The sequence below is a fragment of the Scyliorhinus torazame genome, chromosome 7 (assembly GCF_047496885.1).
Source record: "Scyliorhinus torazame isolate Kashiwa2021f chromosome 7, sScyTor2.1, whole genome shotgun sequence".
Taxonomy (NCBI): Eukaryota; Metazoa; Chordata; class Chondrichthyes; order Carcharhiniformes; family Scyliorhinidae; genus Scyliorhinus; species Scyliorhinus torazame.
Genome location: NC_092713.1, coordinates 272,970,829 through 272,995,708, shown reverse-complemented (window position 1 = coordinate 272,995,708; position 24,880 = coordinate 272,970,829). Strand labels below are relative to the sequence as shown.

At 46.4% G+C, this 24,880-nt stretch overlaps 1 long non-coding RNA gene across 1 annotated transcript in view; it reads left to right on the top strand.

Moving 5' to 3' along the window:
- Nucleotides 1–1,912: 1,912 nt before the first annotated feature.
- The window catches only part of LOC140427041 (uncharacterized), a 180,479-nt gene continuing 157,511 nt past the window's right edge, over nt 1,913–24,880 (top strand). The window contains exon 1 of the long non-coding RNA XR_011948369.1: nt 1,913–2,048. This is a non-coding gene — a long non-coding RNA (uncharacterized lncRNA). The remainder of the gene's footprint in view (nt 2,049–24,880) is intronic.

The following is a 24,880-nucleotide window of genomic DNA, read 5'->3' as shown; positions in this document are numbered from 1 at the left end:
GCTGGTTTCAGTGCTGTCTGGTTTTTTGCAAGTTCCAATACACAGGATTTCTGCACTTGCTCGTTTTTGCCTGTGTTGGCTGAATTTCCGTTTAGTCTTTGCGGTTCTCCATTTTAAGTCGGGAAGTGGCCAACCCAGGTGGCTACACCACCACTACTGCTCCACCAGTGCCCCTGCTGAAGCCTGTCAGCCAGGCAGTACTGACTCCTGCCAACCGTGTTGAGGTGGTGATGTATGAAGCCGGACATCCTGGGGCCCAAACTGTTAGAGGACATCTTGCAATCCTCCTGATTGAAAATCAAAAGCAACCACCAGCCAGGTTGCTGTCACAGATACAGCATTGTGTTGGAGTGCTGGGCCAGACAATGGCATCCACAGAACAAAGGGAATGCACATGGCTGTATAGTTCAGTTGTATGTATATTTTTGGAAGTTCTGTTGGGTAAAGGCATTCTGGAAATCTTTTGTATTGTCTTTTATTTCAGGATTCTGGTCAAGAGGAAGCTGTGATGGTTTGTAACAGAGGGATGCAAAATGGTGGCATTGTGATGTTGGGATACTTTTGGGGAAGTAGAGTCTAATTAGCCACACATGATTGGTGATTGGATCCCGATGCTTCTTCCCTTCCTCCTCTTCTCCATCCCAACGTCCTTGCTTGATGGCAGGGGCTACATCCTCATGAATACTAGGTTGTGTATCACGCAGCAGACCACCATGACTTTGGAAGAAAGCTCTGAAAGGGGTTGTAAAGTACCCCATAATTGGTACGAACAGCGGAACCATTGTTTTAGAACACCAATGTTTTCAGGCAGTAGTCTCCAGGCGTGAAACCCCATTTTGGTCCATAATCAGCCCCACTCCTCCTTGTAACACTCTTTGACTATCTGCCTACAGAGGACATTTGGATTCCCTTTCATGCTCGTTGCCTACTGCTAACTCTTTGCTTCTTCAATTCACCGTTTATATCCAGCCTGGCACTCAGTGGAATTATCCACCTGGCATCTCTCATGAACTTACCTTTTCTGCTTAATCTTAAACCCCAGGAAGGCCTGAACCACTTGTGACCACTCAAGTGAGGTAATTGAACCAAGATTTGCCAGCAACCTTCAGCAAAGACTTTGTTGCTATCTCATCCATGCCCTCGGGGCTCTACCTGGCACGGACATCCACAGCTACCTGCTCTCAGTGCCTTATAAATGTGTGTATGAAGGACTCCTTGGCCCCTAGCGAACACAGGACTTCATTCCTCCTGTTCACCTCCTCCTCCGCCAAGACTTCCAGCGCCATGTTTGAAAACCTCGGAGCCCTTGCGGTGCAATCTTTCACTTGTTTCCCAGATTTATTTTCTGCAGGACTGCAAACTCCCACTGCCACAGTTCACCCCTGTTTAAGAGAAGCAGGCCAGATCGAAATGGTCCCAGCAAGTTCTGGTTCTTTGATTCCCTGGTGGTATGTGCAGCTGCCCATCAGCATGTTTAGTGCTGGCTACCCACATAAATCATTGGGAATGAGCAGGCAGCACAGAGGGATGGGGATTTCGGGATAGGCAATAAATACTGGCCTAACCAGGAGGTCCACACACCCAGTGAAAGAATACAAAAAGAGTTGGCATGGCTCAAGCAGCGCAATCATAGGATGCATGTTGCTCGTGCAGTGAGTCCCCCCTTGCTATTTTTGCGGGACTAACCAGTTTAGATGCCCTGTTACCCATGTCACATTTTAATCTTTATAACGAGATTTTAATTGCTCCATAAATGAAGTGGTATTTACTGATACAAACGCACCCAAGTATGGTTGTGTACAGTGGGGTAATGTGCAAAACCCGGCTGTTTTACGCGGTCGGACAAAAGTGAAAGTTGTGAACAGGCTGGAGTGTGGAAGTGAAAGTAAAACTTACACGTTAAATCTGTTGGAAAGGACAGGGTAGCTTTCCCGTTTGGCAGTGGCAAATTGAACGCCAGATCCCCGTGAAAACGCTTCGGGATTTTATGAAATAGTGCGTTTGGGATTACAGAGGTGTGCGGACCTAGGGACACTTCGCTCTGTGAGGTGAGATTTGAGCTCTTAACGTTTTACAGATAGTTGAACGAAATGGTTCTCCCAGCGTTTTGTGCTGTGAAAGCAATGTACAGATTTCCTGCTTACCTTGATGTATTTCTAGGTTTTGTGTTTGATGTGCAGGTTGGGACAGTAACAGATGCTCATTTTGATCTGTCGATCTGTCGAGAGCGTAAAGGAAAATGTTTACTTTCGATGGGTCAGGGTCCATTATTGATTTGCCTTGAGTTACAATATGTGTACACTGCTAGTGATGAACATAAAAAGGGAATTAATTCGTGTAGGTAGTGAGGTGGAAACAATAGGAGTAACTTTTAAAAATGTCAAATAGTGGGGGAATTTGTACAATTTAAACAGATTTGTATTCTTTTCATACATGTATTATTTCCTTTCGGTTTCACTTTCTGTGCTAGAAGGGGCTGGTTTAGCACACTGGGCTAAATAGCGGGCTTTTGAAGCAGACCAAGGCAGCCCAGCAGCACGGTTCAGTTCCCGTTCCAGCCTCCCCGAACAGGCGCCGGAATGTGGCGACTAGGGGCTTTTCTTCATTTGAAGCCGACTTGTGACAATAAGCGATTTTCATTTTCATTTTTCATTTCATGTTTCTACACCATGTTGAGTTGGTACTTTTGATTAAGGAAGATCCTGTAGGTTTTACCTGCCACATTAGAATGGCCAGAAGTGTGTGAAATTTGAATTCCTGTCAATAAAGTGAAGCATCCATTCCCCCTCTACACCTTGCACCCCTCCAGAATGTGATTGCTGCAGGCTAGTGATTGCATCTTCTGATTTCCCTGTCTTGTTTCTTCAAAGGAACATGGCTGAGATTGAGAAACACACCCACCCTGGTGATTGTAAGCTCAAATCTAAAGCTTAATGCTTCCCGTTGCAACATATTGAGAGACCAACCCCACCAATATTTAAATGTTGTTCAGTAATTTCCTAGTTATCTCTGCCACTGGAGGTGAGTGGCGGTTATGCCATCCCCTGCTAGTTTGTTTGTTTGTCTGTAATATATCTGAAACATGAATGGATGGAATTCAACAATATATGGTACACAAATAGGATATAGCCCAAGGAAGAACTCATCTGTTTTTGACAAATCCTGACCTGGATCCTAGATTTTTTAAGGGATTCATTAATATAGGGAGATGGGGGAAATTGACATATTTTGAACATTATGGGTTGTTTTATTTAGAGTGCCATTGACTGTTGTAGTATATTGTGGACTGTCTCAGCTGCTGTGGTGGATGTTGTCACAGTTGTCAAAAAATGAGCAGAGTCTTCAGAGCATATTGTTGGATCCGTTATGGATTGGCCTGATGTTTACTCATTGAGACATATTAATTATCAACTTGTAAATGCTTCCAATATGCCTGATGACAGGTGGTAAGACAGATTTCTGGCCTGTCATACTGATGAAGGCAAAGGCAAACCACTGCAGTACTTTTCCAAGCATAATCGTGGACCAATGATCGTGACCAATCCGATGGAAGTCCATGATTGCCAATGTCTTCTTGCGGCATTGTACTTGAAGGTGAGAGGAGTTATGGAGTATCACCCAGGCAGTAAAAACCTTAAGGAAGAGCTGTGTACTCGTGATAATGTTGGGTGGAGTGTGGTCTATTGTGTGCCTTCTTCCATTATTTTAAATGTATGTCTCTGTGTTCTTATAAAGAAACATCCATGGAGAGTTGGTTAACTGGAGATTACAACATTCCAATGGTTCCTGCATTCAATTATGCCCAGGAACAGGCGATATTATAATGCGTTAGGCAGATCAGTCCAAGGTTTTGCTGGACAGCATTTAGTGAACAGTTATTCGAGAGCAGGCAAAGACCCTCCATGCAGCTAAGATATTGCTGTTAGCTGTGTTGCTGAAGAAGCGGCAGTGTACAGTCACCAGCTGCATGTGGTTGGGGCTCAGGGTAGCCGGTCAGGAGCTGAGGTGTCTGAAGGTGGAGTTGAAAGGGAACTGTCTGCCAGAGAGCTCTGAGGTGGCAAAGGAAAGCCTGTGATCAGCGGTGGTCTGTTAATGAATTTGCCTGTGGGGGCAGAAGGGCTGCACGTGCATAGTGGGACTCTACTCGTAGCAGCTGGAGAGCTGGAATTGTGCTGGTGATCAGGTGGTGGAGTTCAGCCTTGTGAATCAAAAGGAACTCGGTCTCAGGAGAAGAGATTGAGCGACTGGGAGGTGAACAGTTATTGAGGCAATCTGAGTTGAAATGGTTTGAGGAAAATCAGAGGTCAGATCTTCACAAGAGAAGCTGAAATCCCTCAGGACTGCAATATAGTTTTAAATAATGTCTGACTCAGTGGTGTCTGGGTGGGTGGTGAGACATTTGTGAAATCTGTCTTGATTGTGTTGGGATATAATGTAGTGTGTTCTGCCAGTTTACTCGTTAATTGATGTTTACCTTGTGTTGTATGATAATGTTCATCATTTGCTTTGTAATATACGCATATATATGTAAAATTATTTTGATTAAATCCATAGAATCTCATTCTCTTAGTAATTGGCAGGGAATTTAAATGTTGTCCACTTTAGACAAAAGGTAATTGACTCTGAACCATATTGCAACCAAATTTGGAGATCTGAATGGGATCGTAACGTGTATTCCATTTTCTTCATCTCCTGTCGATTTTCCTGTACCACACACAACTCAGCTGTGATAATATCCACTCAAAGGTGATAGATTATTGATTTATTGATTTATTCATAGTTTTATGTGCTAATTGAATGCATGTAGCTGATGTCATGTGAGAGTACCTTTAAGAAATGGGTGTTTATAAATGGGTGTGTATATAAATATCTGTAGTGAGAGTACCTTTAAGAAATGGGTGTTTATTGCTGCAGTGATGTCAGAGAGTGGGTGGAGCTGAGCTATCTGTCAGCTTATTACTTTCGTTTTAGGCTGTTTGCTGCAGGGTGTGTTTAGTTTAGTTTTCAGAGCTGGATAGCTGCAGCCACAGCCAGAAGGTGTATGAATCTCTCTCTGTAATCTAAAGACTGTAAATCGATCCTGGTGATTTAAAACTAATAACTAATAACAGTGACTTTAACCTGATGTGCTTCTGGTAAAAGGTGTTTTAAATCTTATGGATGTTCAAAGAAAAGCTTAAAGGATTACTTAGTGTTGTATTCTTTGGGGGTTGTATTTGAATTAATGGTTGCTAAGATGTTCACTGTATGTTTTAAAAAGGTTAACTTGAGTTCGTAGAATAAACATTGTTTAGCTTTTCGTTGTTTTCCATTTCTGCTGTACCACCCCTGTAGAGTGGGCCATGTGCTTCCCATACCACAATCTATTAAAAGTTGTGGGTCAGGGGAGCTCCATGATACACTTTGGGGTTCTCTAAACCCTGGCCCATAACACTGAGAGGTAAAATGATTAAATGTGCCTTGACTGTGAGAATCCTGTCATTGTTTCACATAGTGTGAATTAGACTGTGGGAATCCAGACATTGTTTCAGTCAATGTTTCACATGATGAATTCCAATCAATAAGAATGTATCAACTAATCAGTTGCAGAAAGGTCTCTGTGGTGTGAGAAACATATCCAGTAATTGTCCTAAGAATGCGCATGTAGACACTGAGCTGGTTTTGATAGGCACCAGTCAATCTTAAGTAATGTCCAATGTTTGATTAATACATCATCCTCCAAGTAACAGACATCCATTTGAACAAACCAGGAAGTCTCAGCTGGGAATTAGAAACTAATGAGAGTAAATGAGGGATTAAACCAGAAATAAGAATTCCCTTAAAAGTTGGACCTCGTGGTCTTGTTCCTGAATTCCTGCATTCCTGAATTCTTGAATCATCTGTCTGTTTGTTTGTGTTTAAAGCGATTTCTTTATGCTTTTGTGTTTTATGCTTTTTTGCCATAAGTTCGGCCCTTTTGTGTATCGTTTGATATTTAATTTTTAAAGTTTTGATTCAGTTCTTAACCGAGTGTATTCAAGTGAATATTAAATTTTTTTTAAAATTAGTGTACCCAATGCATTTTTTCTAATTAAGGGGCAATTTAGGGTGGCCAATCCACTAGCCTGCACATTTTTGCGCTGTGGGGGTGAAACCCACGCAAACACGGGGAGAATGTGCAAACTCCACATGGACAGTGACCCAAAGCCGGGATCGAACCTGGAACATCAGCGCCGTGAGGCAGCAATGCTAACCACTGCGCCACTGTACTGCCCCTATTCAAGTGAATAATTAGCAATATAATCATATTTTGATACCTCCAATCAACCGGACTATCGACTCATATTAGAAGGTAAAATAAGAGCCCCAACAATTCAGTTGAGTTAATGTCCACTCTGGGGTCTCAGTATAAAGTCTAGTTTTTAATAAAACTGCTAGGAAATGCACAAGAGCTGCAGGGATAGTTGATCCAAATTTTTATTTTTCTGTAATGACCCTGCTCAACACTTTTCCAAAGTTTCCAAAGTTGGAACGTTTTAATATTGTGAGCTTATTAAATAGAAAACTCTGGTAGGCTACAACCTTGAATCCACTTATAGAATTTACAGCATAGAAGGAGGCCATTCGGTTCTTTGAGACTGTTGACTCTTTGTGAGAGCTTCCCCCCGTCCCCAATAACTGCAAATCTTTCTGTTTCAAGCATGTGTCTTTTTCAGTCATAATCTAATTCAATGGCAAAAAAAGGAGCTGAATGACCTATTTTGTTCCTATTTTCCAAATTCCCTTTTGAAATTTCTATTGGATCTGCCTCCTCTACCCTTTCACTACTTCATAGAACATCACCGCACTGATTTTTAAGCATTTGCAAAAAATATTTACAATGCTTTCTTGACATATCTTGCAGGTATTTGTCCAGGTTTATTAAGGAGGGCATGATATCACAACCACGCATCCACTCAAACACTGCAATTCTTTTAATACCTATTAGTAATAATAAGCAACAGCTTACTAAGTATGGGATCTCCTCGAGTGTGAATTAATGACAACAGCCACTGGGATGGCAAATGTTTTCAGAGCAGTTAAACCTGGCTGCTTCAGGTACTTCCTTCAATACAGTGACCATGCTCCATTATCAGTATTGCAGCATATCGAAAGCATACCATCCATATGATGTCTATCCAAAACAGAATCAAATGACAACTTGGGGCATCTTCAGAATCCTCACAAATGTGCCTCAATAGACCCAGGCTTGAAATAAAGCTGAAATTTGAGAGACAAACGGCAGTTTAACTGAGAAAAATGGATTGGCGTTGTTGGATCCATGTGTTGCCACAGTTTAAAAGTTCTGGTCCTGGTTTTTCTGAACTTTTTTTTAGTTAGGACGATAAAGTGCGTGCTTGCTCTGTGCTGTGGTCACTCCTGTTAACCTTGCTAAAGATGGATACTGTTCAAACTTCCCTGTAGGCAAGATTTGGGATAAGGTCAACATTAGATGAAAGTGTTGCCTCACCACAATGCTGAAACATTACTGCAGGGTTTCTCCTTAAACATTCACAGTACTAGTCCTTTGATTACTGTGCTGTTGAATGCTTTATCCCTTCATGACCCAAGCTATTTCCTGCCTGAAACCAGCAGGAAGTGGCAGCTGCCCTGGTGGAGAGGAGCACTGCTGCCTAGGATCAAATGATGTGGAGATGCCGGCGTGAGTGAGCACAGCTTTCGGAGCGCTGCTCCTTCCTCAGGTGAATGAAGAGGTATGTTCCAGAAACTTGTAAACAGAAATCTGTAAAGATTTAATCACCTGCTAATGCTCACATTCCAAGCATTGTCTGGCATCTTTGAATCTGTCTATATATATGTTTCTGGAACATACCTCTTCATTCACCTGAGGAAGGGGCAGCGCTCCGAAAGCTAGTGACATCGAAACAAACCTGTTGGACTTTAACCTGGTGTTGTAAAACTTCTTACTAGGACCAAATAAACAGTCCTCGGCTGGTCCAGAGCTATGGAGGCTTCACCCTTTCCTTGTTGGGCCTGGAGAAGCACTGCTGCTTTTCCTGGCCCCAAATGGAAAGTAAAAATGTTTATAGAGCCTTATCCGATTGGGCCACTTCTTTTAATACCTCTTCCTGGTGGATGACTTTGTTAAATAACAGATGAATTAATTGGAGCCCATTGTGCATATTTTAAAAAGGACCCAGCTGGTTTCCATTGTGTGTCAACCCCATCAGCAGGTTAATATCAAAACCTGCAGCATCGTTGTTGGATGTCAGCATGTGAGTCACATTATGCGAGATGGTGACATAGTGGTATTAGCACTGGACCAGTAATCTCGTGACCCACGCTAATGTTCGGGGACATGGATTCAAATCCCACCAGGGCAGCAGGAGCAGTTTGAATTCAAGTAATTAAATCTGGAATATAAAGCAAATCTCAGTAATGGTGACCATGAAACTATCAGTGATTGTTCACCCATCTTGTTCACTGATGCCCTTTAGGGAAGGAAAGCGGCCAACCTTATCTCATCTGGCCTGCATGTGACTCTACACAGGCTGCAACATGGTTGACTCTTAGCTGCCCTTAAATGGAGATATTAATAATTATTATTAGTGTCACAGGTAGGCTTACATTACACTGCAATGAAGTTACTGTGAAAATCCCCTCGTCGTCACAAGACGGCGCCTGTTCGGGTACACTGAGGGAGAATTCAAAACCTAACAAGCACGTCTATCAGGACTTGTGGGAAGAAACCGGAGTGCCCGGAGGAAACTCACGCAGACACGGGGAGAACTTGCAGACTCCACACGGACGGTGACCCAAGCCGGGAATCGAATCCGGGTCCCTGGCGCTGTGAAGTAACAGTGCTGACTACTGTGCTACTGTGCCACCAAATGCCTGGCAAGCCATTGTGTTTCAAGGGCAGTTAAGGAAGGGCAGCAATCCTGGCCTTTCCAGTGAAGCCCACATCCTATGAAATAAGTTTTCAAAGATGTTGCTGTTTGCCCATTTGGTTTTCATTTGAGCAGACGGTTACATTTATATCTGGAGTATTAAATTCAGGTGATAACATCACTCACCTAATTCACACAACAGACTTAAAAACACATAGCTGTTGTGGCTAAAAGAGCAAGTGACAGGCTGGGTATTCTCTCATGAATAATTCACCTCCAGATTTCCCAAAGCTGTCCACCATCTACAAGGCATAATCAGGAGTGTGATGCAAAACTCTCCACTTGTCCAAGCGGTTGAAACTCTAACAATACACAAGGAGCTTGATACTGTTATGGGCCAGGGTTTAGAGAACCCTAAAGTGTATCATAGAGTTCACCTGACCCACAACTTTTAATAGATTGTGGTATGGGGAGCACATGACCCACTCTACAGGTGTGATACAGCAGAAATGGAAAATTATTTTTTAAAACAAAACAATATTTATTCTATGAACTCAAGTTGACCTTTTTAAAACATACAGTGAACATCTTAGCAAGCATTAATTCAAATACAACCCGCAAAGACTACACCACTAAGTAAATCTTTAAGCTTTCCTTTTTAACATCCATGCGACTCAAAAACAAAACCTTTATCAGAAGCACATCAGGTTGAAGTCACTACTGTTATTAGTTTTAAATCACCAGGATCGATTTACAGTCTTTAGATTAGAGAGATTCAGACACCTTCTGGCTGTGACTGCAGCTATCCAGCTCTGAAAACGAAACTAAAACACACCCCGCAGCAAACAGCCTAAAACAAAAGTAAAAAGCTGCCAGACAGCCCAGCTCCACCCGCACTCTGACATCACTGATAAACACCCATTTCTTAAATGTACATTTCTTAAACACCCATTTCTTAAAGGTACTCTCACATGACAATACCATCCAGGACAAAGCATCCCACTTAATTGGCAACCCACCTACCACATTAAACATTCACTCCCTCCACCAACAGCAGATTGTGGCTGCAGTGTGTACCACATACAAGATGAACTGCAGTAACTCACCAAGACTCTGTCAAAAGCATCTTCCAAACCTGTGACCATTACTGTGACAAGGGCAGCAAGAACAAGTGAACATCATTAACTACAGTTTCCCTCCAAACCAAACGCCATCCTGATTTGCAAATGTAGCACCATTTCTTCATTGTCACTGAATCAAAATTCTACAGCACTGTGGAAACATCTTCATCACCTGGACTGCACTGGTTAAAGAAGGTGGCTCATTATAACCTCCTCTGGGGCATTTGGGGTTGGGCAAAAACTGGCCTTGTCAGTGATGCCCACATCCTCCCCAAGAATGAATAAAATTAATCAGAACTCTCTGCATCGACTGTTTCCACAATAGATTTGATTTTTTTTTTGTAATTCCCAGAATTGGTTGTGATGTGTGATGAATCAGGGTCTTCCTATATGGATGACTTGTATTTCAGTGCGGACCTTGCGCTTATGGAACAAAGGTTATCTGCTGTTAATTCTGGAAATTCTGTAAGCTCTGCAAAAGAGGTTTTGTCAGATTGAGTAACAAATGTTTGGTGATGGGTTTCTGGATGAAAGCTGTGCACTGGATTGCAAATACCTTTCAGGGGAATCGAAGCGCGATTATAATGGTCCAGCACTTAAAGTACGATGAATCTCAGTCCTAAGTGGCTTCCCATCCCCTTAACAACAATATCATATACCTCCTTTAATACGGCTAAGAATCTCAAGGCGCTTTACAGGAGTGTATTAGCCAAAAAATATATATTCAACTACCAAAGTAGGTACTAGGACAGGTGACCAAATACTTGATCAAATGTGTTAAGCAGCATCTTAAAGGAACAAAGAGCAGTGGAGAGGCCAGTGCAGGGAATTTCAGAGCTAAAGCCTCGATAGCTAATGACTATTAATATAATTTGCTGAATTGTTAAATAATAATAATCTTTATTATTGTCACAAGTAGTCTTACATTAACATTGCAATGAAGTTTCTGTGAAAAGCCCCTAGTCTCCACATTCCGCCGCCTGTTCGGGTACACTGAGGGAGAATTCAGAATGTCCAAATTACTTAACAATGACGTCTTTTGGGACTTGTGGGAGGAAACCGGATCACCCGGAGGAAACACACGCAGACACAGGGAGAATGTGCAAACTCCGCACAGACAGTGACCCAAACCGGAATCGAACCTGGGATCCTGGCGCTGTGAAGCAACAGTGCTAACCACTGTGCTACCATGTATCCAATAAGATACTCAATACTCAAGAGAAGAAAAAGTGATTAAAAAATAATGCCAGTCAATTTAATATACCTCCTCAAAATCCATCTTCATTTTGAACAGCTCTTTGAGCAACATGCTTAACATTTTGTTTCAATAAAATCTCAGCAGAGAGTAACAATCACTGATTCGAGTCCAACATGATTCTTCTTTGGAACAGTTCTGAAGAAGATTCATACGCACTCAATGTTGATTCTGTTTCCCTTTCCACAGATGCTACCAGACCTGCTGAGTTTTCCCAGCACTTTCTATTTTCATTACGCACTCCCTGGCCTTGACATCGTTCCTAAATCAGAAAGGTCAAAACTGGATGAAATATATTTTGGCCTAACAGTGATTTGCATGGATTTAGCATCACTGTGCTGTTTTACTTGACGTTTCTATCTTCTACATGCTTCCCTTGTGTATGACTTGCACAAATGTGTGCGTATGGATCTCAATTTACTTCTGCATATAATTCCAAGATAACCAAAACTGCTGACACACAAAGATTAATCTCCCCCATTGGACACAAAACGGGAAGCTGAAATTTCCCCACTTTGTGCCCGTTACTCCTCACCAGGAACTCTCAGTCCATAGAATCCCTACAGTGCAGAAGGAGGTCATTTAGCCCATTGGGTCTGGTGCAGACCCGCCGAAAGACCACCCTACCTAGGCTCTCCCTGTAACCCCAACTAACCTGAACATCTTTGGACTGTGGGAGGAAAGTGGAGCACCCGGAGGAAATGCACGCAGACACGGGGAGAACGTGCAGACCCACACAGACAGTCACTCAAGATTCAAATCGAATCTGGGTCCCTGGCACTGTGAGGCAACACTGTACCACTGTCCAGACAGCCATGCAGCTGTCATAATCCCATTCAAGAGTAGGCATTGGCTTTGAAAATCACTTAAATATCACCATTTTTACAATCTAAACTTGGAGGTTAGTGCACCACCCAACTCTTATTTTCTGTAAAGCCCTTGTTTCATCTTAATAAACTGAATGGATATTTACTTATTAACCTATATTAGCAGAAGGTATTCAGCAACTGCAAACTTAGCTTTCCCCACAATGTAATTGTTGACATGATCTGTCTCTGATCTCCATAAATAAAAGATGGATGTCTGCCCACATGTTGTTTGGTTTACCATACAGCTGCTATTTAAAACAATGCTTAAAAAGTAGTTTTCTGTAGCTGAAATTATTTATTTTGACAGGATTTATATGTAATATTTTAATACCTTCCAGCAAAATCTGGTCAAAATATTAAAAGTATATTTTAATGCCATTGTTAAACTCCTACGTATACTGTTAATCTTGGCTAGATCTTGCAGCTTATTCTTGTTGGTATGGTGTGGGGGAGGGGGTGGAATCTCGTCAGTTTCTGCTGAAACATGTTTGTGCTGTCAGAACAAGCTTACCAATGCAAATAAATGCTCCACTAACGACAGAGCAGTTTTCCAAGAAACTGAATATTCCAGATAAGCAAGCCTGACCAAACATGACTTTTATGTAAGTATACAATTCTGTTTTGTTGATCACTTTCTGTAGATTGCTGACAGGAGAGCATTTTTAGTTCAACACAATTCTGACCAAAGAATCCAATCCATTTCACATCACCTTTTAATTTTATTATTAATTGTAGAATAAGAATACAATCAAAATGCAGGTTAAGAAGGTATTCTTGTGTTTGCTCATTGCTCTGTAATAATAATCTTTATTGCCACAAGTAGGCTTACATTAACACTGCAATGAAGTTACTGTGAAGATCCCCGAGTCGCCACATTCCGGCGCCTGTTCGGGTACACAGAGGGAGAATTCAGAATATCCAAATTACCTAACAGCACGTCTTTTGGGACTTGTGGGAGGAAACCAGAGCACCCGGAGGAAACCCGCACAGACACAGGGAGAACATGCAGACTCCGCACAGAGAGTGACCCAATCAGGAATCGAACCTGGGACCCAGGTGCTGTGAAGCAACAGTCCTAACCACTGTGCTACCGTGTCACCCTCTGTTAATGTTGGTCTTAAAATGCTAGGCTTGATTTTAAAGGGCACCGTGGTCCCCACCCACTAAATGTTCAGCCATCGCCAACCAGAGAGAATCTAACCATCCCTATTTGACATTCAACAGCATTACCACCATAGAAAGTCCCACCATTGTGCAGTTTACCATTGACGAGAATCTTGACTCAGTGGCTACGAGAGCAGGTCAGAAGCTAGGAATTCTCTGGCAAGTAACTCCTCTCCCAACTCCAAAACCTGGCATAAGGAAGAGAACCCGATGTCTTCCAGTCGCAGTTGGATATTCTCAATGGAGGGAAAGTCAGTACATGATCACTTGTCAACCAGAGTTGGGAAGCCAATGAAATGAACTAATTGGCCAATAAACATGCCCTCCTTCCCCCACCAGCATTTTCTCAGTGCAGAATGGGCCATTGCCCTGTGGAGAGACGGCCAGGTAAACCTCCACAGGTGCTGTCAAGGTGCCAGCCCTCCGAGTGGGCCATCATCTCTGAGGCACAAGCCCCTTGTTCTCAACTGGACATCAATCCTGGTTATGGGCTTCTAATAGTTTGCTACTGGTAAGATGCTACCCAGAGTCATGCCATCCGCCTATGCAGACGTTAGGACCTTTAGTCCCAGTGGAGGGACAAACCGACTTTTTGAAAAATCCAGCCCAGTTCCTCTGCTAATGTTGCTGAAGGCAGGTGGCATGGTAGCACAGTGATTAGCACTGTTGCTTCACAGCTCCAGGGTCCCAGGTTCGATTCCTGGCTTGGATCACAGTCTGTGCGGAATCTGCATGTTCTCCCTGTGTCTGTATGGGTTTTCTCCGGGTGCTCCGATTTCCTCCCACAAATCCCGAAAGACGTGCTGTTAGGTAATTTCGACATTCTGAATTCTCCCTCTGTGGAGCCGAACAGAGGCCGGAATATGGCGACTAGGGGCTTTTCACAGTAACTTCATTGCAGTGTTAATGTAAACCTATTTATGACAATAAATATTATTATTATTATTATTAAGACATGAGTCAGAGTGATCCAGGATGACAATCCCTCCAAATTTCACTTCCATCCAGTAATGAATCACAGTCAATGTACAACAACCACCCCACTAGCCAGTAACAAGGCCCATATTGGAACGGCGTTTGGAAGGTGGCTGATGTTAGCTTGTGCCTTGGAAATCTATAGCTCTTTGATGAGAACCTCTTAAAGTTCAATTTTAAATAAAATGGCTGGGTAAATTAAAAATCCCAAATGCTAAATTTAATCTCAGTTTATCTTTAATATTGTGTAGCTATTTTTCCTATTGAACCATTGTCATTTGGAAAGAAAAACAAAGAGATTGTTCTTGAATAATGGCAAGGAGACCTACTCCAACATGGAGGTGCCCCTCCTGGGTTGCAGGAGTTTCTCCTTTAGCAGCTTCAAGGGGCTCTGCACCTCATGCCCATAAATTAATCTGAAGGGGCTGAAGCCAGTGGACTAGTTCGGGGAGTCCTTGGTGGCGATCAACCGGAAGGCCAAACTCTTATCCCAGTCATCACAATATCCAGTGCAGTAGGCCCGAATCTTAATTTTCAGGTTTTGGCATGCTCGCGCCCTCAGGATGCTAATTCCCCTAATCTGAATTTACGGCAGGTCGTCCTGGGTAAAGAACTGATCATCCCTTTGAACTGGCTGTGGAGGGGAATGGTTTCAGAGAACCTGGTGGCAAGATTTATTATCGTTAGAAAGTGTTGGTAACCAGTCTTGATTGTGGGTAGGAGACCCATACAACCAATCGGCTTTCGATCAAAGGGTTCACAGAGTGCTGGGGTGGGCTTTTGGGGTGGGGAAGGGGTTGCTGGTTTAATAGTGGCCTGGGGTTTTCCTGCAATCTGACAAGCATGGCAGATTTTGTAGAATTCCACGACATCAGACCCTAGGCGAGGCCAGTCAAAATGCTTACTGACACGGGCTAAAGTTTTATGGGTATGTGCGTCCAGCCATTGGGATGGCACAGGCTATTTTCAGAATTTGCTGATGGTATTCTGAGGGCAGAACCAAGGTGGTGGAGCACTGCCTGCTCTTCATCTGCAGACATGGGGGGGGGGGGGAGGAGGGCTTTACTTCCGTATCACAACTCCTCTAGGAGCTGGCTGGCTTCTGTTTCTGAGCAGGCAGTGCAATGCTCCACACCTCAGGATCCACCTGTTGAGCATTCATCAGGGAGCTTCAGCTGAGCACTCCTCCATCCCTGTTAGCTTTTGAACAAGTGTTTCTGCTAGCCTGACTTCAGTCTCATCTTGCGGGGGCTCTGGCTCCCTGCTCACTGAGGTTTCCTGCCTAGCCTGGGATCCTATCACTACACAATCAAGGAAAATTCCTGAGATAACTTCCTGTCGCTGATAAGGTTCCCTCTCTTCATTTGGCTGCTCTAAATCTGCAGGGGTGGTGACCACCTTGTTAGCAGCCAAATTCTTCCCAATTATGAAATAAATTCCAGTCACTGGCAGCTCAGGGATGATTTGTACTGTCACCGGGCCAGGTCAGACTGTAGTTGGATCTGATGGAGGGAGACAGATAGGTATTCCCCCTCCCACTCCATTTATCAGTGCCGTAAAATGTTGGGAGCATTTGGAGGTGATTGGGAGGGGGGGACGAGAAGTGTGTCCAGGAGCACTATAATAGATTTGTCTCATTTTGGGACAGGTACAGGGACACTGTTCCTGGCAGGTCAAAACTCCCGGGAATTTTGTCCATTCCATCTACACATAGATCTGCGCCCTCAGGAAGACTAGCCCCGGTAGTGAGTGTCTTCCCCTGCTCTGCTGCACTACACATTATGGCTTTCTTCGGGGAACTACTCATATGAAGCCTCATTAGGCCAACTGGCTTGCTGTGTAATCTTGTGCAATCACGTCTGGAATGGCCTATTTTGTTGCAATGAGAACACACCAGCCTCTGGGAAGTCTCCTTTCGGGCTGCTGGGGGGCTTCTCACAAACCTTTTGGTTATTTTCTGGGAGGGAGGGGGGGTCTTTCCTCTCCAGATCGCCCTGCTTATCTTTCCAATGCTCATGGGTATGGGTTTGAACAGGATCTGCCTGAGTTTCCAGACCCGTGGGTGAGATCATAGCTGTCTGCTGTGACGGATGGAGCCCTGGCTGTGAACGTGCGAAGGCTCTCTGCTGCTCCGAGTACACAGGCACTTCTCAGACTTAAGTGGTTTTCAGGAACTAATTGTGTTATAATACACCCCCGTACTGGCGCTGGAGGGTGTGAAAAGGAGATTCACTAGGTTAATCCCAGAGTTGAGAGGGTTGGATTACGAGGCGAGATTGAGTAGACTGTGACTGTACTCGTTTGAATTTAGAAGGATGCAGGGGGGATTGATGCACAATCAATTGCACAAAGACTAAAGTTGGGTACAACTGTGGCTTTATTACAGTCAGATGTGTGGCCTCCTGCTGCAGCTGGTGAAATGGCAGGGCACTGGAGGTCATGCATATTTATACAGTTCTCCGTGGGCGGAGCCAGCCGGCAGGAGCTACCGGCAAACCTGTAGTGCAGGTCATACCTTACATCTCCTATTACAGTGGTTCACCACATTCACCCCCTGTTAAAAATGATTCCGGCGGGGGTGACGTGAAACTATATACAATTAGTGCAATTATGTACAGTGGTAGGGAAAGAAAAGTCCATGTTGACGGTCCGGAGTCCGTCAAAGGTTCAGCCGGTCCGGTGCTTTGGTGCTTCGTTGGGAGCGGCGTAATGGTGGCGGCGAAGTCGGTGCTGGCGGTGGTGGAGGTGGCACCGATGGCGGTGGTGGCGGTGCTGATGCTGGCCAGTCATCGGGGAACTCTGGGAGCATGCAGAAGTCCTCCTCATCCTCTTATGCGGAAAAGGGGAGGGGGGGGTGGTCTGGTGGGGTCAATATTGACGGCGCGGTGGGAGGGAGGGGGGTGCATGGGTGGGGGAGTGTGTTGGGGTGGAGCCTGATGGTGCCAGATCCCTGAGTGAGACAGTATCTTGGCCGCCGTCGGGGAACTCAATGTAGGCATATTGAGGGTTGGCGTGGAGCAGGTGAACCCTGTCCACCAAGGGGTCCGCCTTGTGGAGCCGGACGTGCCTACGGAGAAGGACCGGTCCTGGAGCAGCGAGCCAAGCCGGGAGCGACACCCCGGATGTGGACTTCCTGGGGAAGATAAAAAGACGTTCACGGGGTGTGTTATTCGACAGTAGTGACTGGATGGAGTGTAGAGCGCCATGGAGGACCTCCTGCCAGCGAGAGGCTGGGAGGTTCCTGGACCATAGGGCCAGCTGGACGGCCCTCCAAACCGTCCCATTCTCCTGTTCTACTTGCCCGTTTCCCCAGGGGTTGTAGCTGGTCGTCCTGCTGGAGGCTATACCCCTGCTGAGCAGGAAATGATGCAGCTCATCACTCATGAATGAGGATCCACTGTCACTGTGGATGTAGGCGGCGAAACCGAACAGAGTGAAGATGGTGCTGAGGGCCTTGATGACGGTGGCCGACGTCATGTCGGGGCATGGGATGGCGAAGGGGAATCTGGAGTACTCATCGACCACACTGAGAATGTACGTGTTACGGTCGGTGGAGGGGAGGGGCCCTTTCAAATCCACGCTGAGGTGTTCAAAGGGGCGGGAAGCCTTCACCAGGCGCACACGGTCTGGCCGGTAGAAGTGTGGCTTGCGCTCCGCACAGACCTGGCAGTCCCTGGTGACTGTCCTTACTTCCTCGACGGAGTAGGGCAGATTGCGATCTTTGACCAGATAGTACAATCGAGTGACCCCCGGGTGACAAAGGCTGTCCTGTAGGGCCTGGAGTTGGTCCACTTGTGCGCTGGCACGTGTACCTCGGGAGAGGGCGTCTGGGGGCTCGTTGAGTTTACCGGGCGATACAAGATCTCGTAATTATAGGTGGAGAGCTCGGTTCTCTACCGCAAGATTTTATCATTTTTGATCTTGCCCCGCTGTGTGTTATCGAACATGAAGGCTACCTACTGTTAGTCCGTAAAGAGAGTGAATCTCTTACCAGCCAGGTAATGCCTCCAATGCCGCACAGCTTCAATGATAGCTTGGGCCTCCTTCTCGACGGATGAGTGTCGAATTTCCGAGGCATGAAGGGTGCAGGAAAAGAATGCCACGGGTATGCCTGCCTGGTTTAGAGTGGCGGCAAGGGCGACATCTGAAGAGTCGCTTTCTACTTGGAAAGGCAGTGACTTGTCCACTGCACGCATCCTGGCCTTGGCGATGTCTGCTCTGATGCGGGCGAAAGCATGTTGTGCCTCGGCCGTAAGAGGGACTTGGATGGACTGAGTGAGTGGGCGGGCCTTGTCCGCATAGTTTGGGACCCACTGAGCGTAATAGGAAAAGAACCTCAGGGAGCTTTTGAGGGCCTTGGGGCAGTGGGGGAGGGGAAGTTCCATGAGGGAGCGCATGCGCTCGGGGTCGGGCACGAGAAGTCCGTTTTGGACTGCAAAGCCGAGAATGGCTAACCGGGTCCTGCTGAACACACACTTCTCCCTGTTGTAGGTCAGGTTGAGAAGAGTGGCAGTGCGGAGGAATTTATCGAGGTTTGCATCGTGGTCCTGCTGGTCATGGCCGCAGATGGTGACATTATCTAAGTACGGAAAGGTGGCCCGCAAACCGTACTGGTTGACCATTCGGTCCATCTCCCTTTGGAAAGCCGAGACCCCATTTGTGACGCTGAAAGGGACCCTAAGGAAGTGGTAGAGGCGACCGTCCGTCTCGAAGGCAGTGTATGGATGGTCCGACCTCCGGATCGGGAGCTGGTGGTAGGCGGATTCAGGTCAATTGTTGAGAAGACCCGGTACTGCGCAATCTGAGTGACCATATCAGATATGCGTGGGAGGGGGTACGCGTCGAGCTGCGTGTACCGATTGATGGTCTGGCTGTAGTCCACGACCATCCTGTGTTTCTCCCCAGTTTTAACCACTTCCACTTGGGCTCTCCAGGGGCTGTTGCTGGCCTCGATAATACCCTCCAGAAGCAGCCGCTGGACTTCGGACCTGATGAAGGTCTTGTCCTGGGTGCTGTACCGTCTGCTCCTGGTGGCGACGGGCTTGCAATCCACAGTTAGATTGGCAAAAAGGGAGGGGGGATCGACCTTGAGGGGCGCGAGGCCGCAAACGGTAAGGGGGGGTAAGGGCCCGCCTAATTTGAGGGTGAGGCTCTGGAGGTTGCACTGGAAGTCCAGGCCCAACAGGAGTGCAGCGCAGAGATTAGGAAGGACTTAGAGGCGGAAGTTACTAAATGCTACACCCTGGACCACGTGGGTGACTGTACAAAAGCCTCGGATCGGGACGGAGTGGGATCCGGAGGCCAGGGAGATCCTTTGATTGGCCAGGTGGACCACGAGGGAGCAGCGCCTTACCGTATCTGGGTGAATGAAGCTTTCTGTGCTCCCAGAGTCCAGCAGGCACGAGGTCACGTGGCCGTTGATTTTAACTGTCGTCGACGCGGCGGCCAGGTTGTGCGGGCGAGATTGGTCCAGCGCCATTGAAGCGAGCTGCGGGTAGCCATTGGATGCTTCGGGTGGCGAGCGTGTGCGGTTCCGATGTCGGGATGTGCGGAGACCCTGTGGGGGACAAGATGGCGGCACCCATTGTGCACACATTGCGGGGTCGGGACAAGATGGTGGCGTCCATGGGGCGCACGTGGCCGAAGGGGGACAAGATGGCGGCGCCCAGTGGTCACACATGGACCCGGGGGGAGAAGATAGTGGCTCCCATTGTGCGTCTGGTCTGGGGGAGGGGGCGATAGCGGGTGGGATCACAGCGACTGCGCGGGCCTGGCACACAGCCGCAAAGTGGCCCTTTTTACTGCAGGCTTTACAAACGGCAGTGCGGGCCGGGCAGTGTTGGCGGGGATGCTTCTGCTGACCACAGAAGTAGCAGCGGGGACCCCCGGGGTGCGCGGATCGGCGTGCGGTGCAGGCGTATTGGGAAGGGAGGGCCCCAGCTGAGGAGGTCATTGGCGGGGTCCAGGAGGGGTAGGAAGGAGTAGAAGGGTGGGCAGCGCGAGGGGTACGATTGTACGTTACGGGATGCGCCTGTCATGGAGAGCGCCAAGGTTTTCGTCTCCGCCAGTTCGAGCATGGCCCCTTCCAGTAATCGTTCTCGGATGTGGTCCGACGCAATCCCCGTCACGAAGGCATCGTGTTCGCGTGTTCGATTTGCGTGTTCGGCGGCCGTAACGGCCTGACAGTCACAGTCCCGGACGAGTGGAATTAGGGCCCGCCAGAAGTCTTCAATGGACTCACCAGGTAGTTGCGAGCGGGTGGCGAGTACATGCCTGGCGAAGAGCGTGTTAGCCTTCTGCGGGTAGTGTTCCTTAAGGAGTTTCATTTCTTTTGTGTAATTCGTGGCGTCTTGGATCAACGGGAACACGCTGGAGCTCAGTCTGGAGTACAGGACGTTTATCTTCTGAGCCTTCGTTGGCTCGGGGTCCGCAGCCTTGATGTAGGCCTCAAAACATGCTAGCCATTGAGTAAAGTCTTTTCTGGCGTTGGGCGAGTGCGGATCCAGCTGCAAGCGATCGGCCTTAATTCTGATATCCATTCTGTGGAAAATCTGACTGTAATAAACTGATGCACGATCAATTGCACAAAGACTAAAGTTGGGTACAACTGTGGCTTTATTACAGTCAGATGCATGGCCTCCTGCTGCAGCTGGTGAAATGGCAGGGCACTGGAGGTCATGCATATTTATACAGTTCTCCGTGGGCGGAGCCAGCCGGCAGGAGCTACCGGCGAACCTGTAGTGCAGGTCCTACCTTACATCCCCTAATACAGTGGTTCACCACAGGGATCTTATAGAAACATATAAAATTATGAAGGGAATAGACAGGATAAATGCGGAGAGGTTGTTTCCACTGGCGGGTGAAAGCAGAACTCGGGGGCATAGCCTCAAAATAAGGGGAAGTAGATTTAGGACTGAGTTTAGGAGAAACTTCTTCACCCAAAGTGTTGTGAATCTCTGGAATTCCTTGCCCAGTGAAGCAGTTGAGGCTTCTTCATTAAATGTTTTCAAGATAAAGATAGATAGTTTTTTGAAGAATAAAGGAATAAAGGGTTATGGTGTTTGGGTGGGAACGAGGAGCTGAGTCCACAAAAGATCAGCCATGATCTCATTGAATCGTGGAGCAGACTTGAAGGGCCAGATGGCCTACTCCTGCTCCTAGTTCTTATGTCCTTATAAGTCAAAATGTCATAAGTTGCAATCAATTTTCCAATAGTACCAATGGTATAAATGGGGGCTTGATTCCTGAACCAAAGCCAAAAATCACTTATGGGGTGTCTAATAGTGCTAAAAACTCTCAACTCTTGTCCTGTCAAATTGCTGAGATGACTGTTGATGACTGCACACCTTACCCAAGTGGTTTAAAGGAGGGGCTGGGGGGGATATAATGAAGCTATCCATCACTGTCAGGTTTTTAAAATTCATTTTTACGGGATGTGGGCTTCAATGGCTAGGCCAGCATTTGTTGCCCATCTCTAATTGCCCTCGAGAAGGTGGTGGTGAGCTGTCTCCTGAACCACTGCAGTCCAGGTGATGTAGGTAGTTGCCTGTTTAACTTCGAATGTCTGCAAGTCTGAACACATATTAAATACAGCATAAGCATATAAATGCATTCATATTCTGACAGTTGTACCAAAAAGAATAAACAGAATAAAACACTTGTTTCCCACCTAATAAAGATGTTTTGGCCTGTACAGATGAATGACACAGGATATCCATGCACATGGGCACACTAGTGTGGCGTCGTAAGGGATGGGCAATTAATGCTGGCCGAGCCAGCGATGCCCACATCCCATAAATTAATTTTTAAAAAGTTAAAAGCAACATTGTAAAGACGAAATGCCATTTGTCGACTTGAAGTGGCGCCATGTAGGAAGAGGTCGCAACTTGGATGGTACCTGCTCGAGACTTGATTTTTAAAAATTTAATGCCCGGTCCCAGGGACAATTTTTTGTGACGTAAGTGAAGGAAGACATAAGGAAGAAGGATGTCCAAAACCCAAAGGAAAGTCGCCGTGAAGAAGGGAGCGAGTGAAGTTTCGCCGTCAAATGGAAGGGTCGGCTCGGCAACTGGAAAGATGGCGGAGGCTGGGTCGCTGGGCGGGGCCGCACTAATCACAGCAGAAAAGATGACCGAGGTGATGGTTGTGGAACTTGAAAAACAGTTCGTAAAGCAGATGGAGGCGATGAGGAAGGAGATAATGGCAGCACTGAAGGTGCTGGGTGAGAAAATGAAGGGAGTGGAGGAAGCCTTATCGCAATACAGACATCAGTTCACCTCAATGGGTGAGGAGCTGCAGAGGGTGGTGGAGGCCAATAAAAGCCTGCGAGCCAAAGTGGAGGACCAGGAAAACAGAGGTAGGCAGCAACATCTGAAGATAGTGGGCCTGCCCGAAGGGGTGGAGGGCTCGAGGCCGACGGAGTATTTTGCCAGGATGTTGGCGGAGCAGTTAGGGGAGGGGGAAGGTCCCTCCCGGTATGAACTGGATCGGGCTCATAGGGCGTGGAGGCCTAAACCAAAGTCGAATGAGCCGCCAAGAGCAGTGATTATTTGTTTCCGAAGGTACCGCGTGAAGGAGAAGGTTATGAGTTGGGCAAAGCAGAAGCGGGAGGTGCAGTGGGCTGGAGCTGGTTTACATATATACCAGGACTTTACTGTGGAATTGGCGAGGAGGTGGGCGGCCTTCGGCCGAGTGAAGACGGCACTGTATAACAGTGGTATACGGTTCGGCATAGTGTACCCAGCTTAATTGAGGGTGACCTATAACTCCAAAGACTTTTATTTTGAAACGGTGGAATCGGCGGAGGCGTTTGTGAAGGCAGAAGGACTGGGGCAGAAGTGAGCAATGGGACTGAAGATTGGTCTTGGACTGAGGGTAGAGGGGGTGGAGGAGTGTATGTACATCTATTTTTTTAGCTCATGTCGTGATATGTGCTAAATGAGTTGAAGTTGCCTATTTGGACAAGGTAGGAGTTGGGGTTTTCTTTTGCAATGATGGCTCTTTGAGATTTGTCTGTTTACACTGGGGTTGTGTGCTGAAGGGGATTTCTTTGTTTTCCTGGGACCCGGCAGGGGGGAGGGGATTGGAGGTGAGTGAGGCCTGGGTAGGGGCCTCCATACTGGCTAGCTCAAGCTGGCCAGTGAACAGGAGTGTGGTGGGGAGGGAGGGGCTGTGGCCATCGGAGCCTGTTAGAACAGATTTTGATGGGCCTAGGAGGTGTGAAAAGCCGGGGGAGGGGATTGATACTGGGTGAGGTGTTTTCAAGAGGAAATGGTTGGGGGATTCTGGTGGGGGGGGGGGGGGGGGGTTCGATGGTAACAATGGAACGGGGTGGGCCAAGCCTATTGGGCAGGGCCCGGAGTTATGATGAATCATAGAATCAACAGTGTAGAAGGAGGCCATTCGGCCCATCGAGTCTGCATCGGCCCTTGGAAAGAGCACCCTACTTAAGCCCTCGCCCGCATCCTATCCCTGAAACCCAGTAACTCCACCTAACCTTTTTGGACACTAAGGGCGATTTATCATGGCCAATTCACCTAACCTGCACATCTTTGAACTGTGGGAGGACCCGGAGGAGCACCCGGAGGAAACCCACGCAGACACGGGGAGAACGTGCAGACAGGGACCCAAGGCAGGAGTCGAACCTGGGCCCATTGAGCTCTGAAGCAACTTTGCTAACTTGTTTTTGTTTGTTTTTTCTTAAATAAATAAATAATCTTTATTGTCACAAGTAGGCTTACATTAACACTGCAATGAAGTTACTGTGAAAAGCTGTGAAACGTTACTGTGGTTGTTTATTGATGAAAATGTTGAAAATGAGGAGAATAAAAAGATTTTTTAAAAAATAATAATGAACGCCGTTTGCCATAACTCAAGCATCATAACGCTGAGTACAGCCTGTATTCATAGGTTGGAGGGTAGGCAATTTTTAAATCCCTCCAACAGCACTAGCTCACGCAACCTTTTATAGGTCTGTGGGATTCTTAGCGATCTCATCCATCGGTCAAATGCTATTTGTTTCAACCGTTGAAATTCAATGTAGGTTTGTGTGAGCTTCTTAAAACGTTTTTTGGAATTGCTAGCGATATTCTTCCAGGACGAACTCATAGGCACCTAGGATGGCAGCCGCGGCATGTTTGTAATTCAGTGACACATCAGGTGGCAGAACTGAGTAGACCTGTTGGGCTCTCCCTGACAGCTAGCTGCCCGTGCATTAATAATTGACCGCATATCTGAGGGTCATTTGAGCTGTCCGGCTATTTTCTCAAATGTGGCAAAAAAAAAAGTCTCCACACCACTCTGAAAATTTTGGAATGAATCTCACATACTAAATCAGGAATGAATCTGTCATACTTGAGGGCCTCCCAGTGGTTCCAGGTTAGAAGGATAAGAAGTTTGACTAGTTAGATAGAGATTTTTCCCTTGCCTCTTGCAATGTCAGGTCCCTCTATTCCTTTGAGCTGCTAACTCCACTTCCAATTTTCAAGGCTAGAATTCTATTTCCCATTCCTGATTCCTTTGCTCTCTCTCGTTCTCTTGCTTTCCTTTTTCTTTTTGCCCTCTCCGGAACTTGACCGCTCCTGAGAACCTCTGCTAAAGGCACAATGCCCGGTGCGAACAACAAGG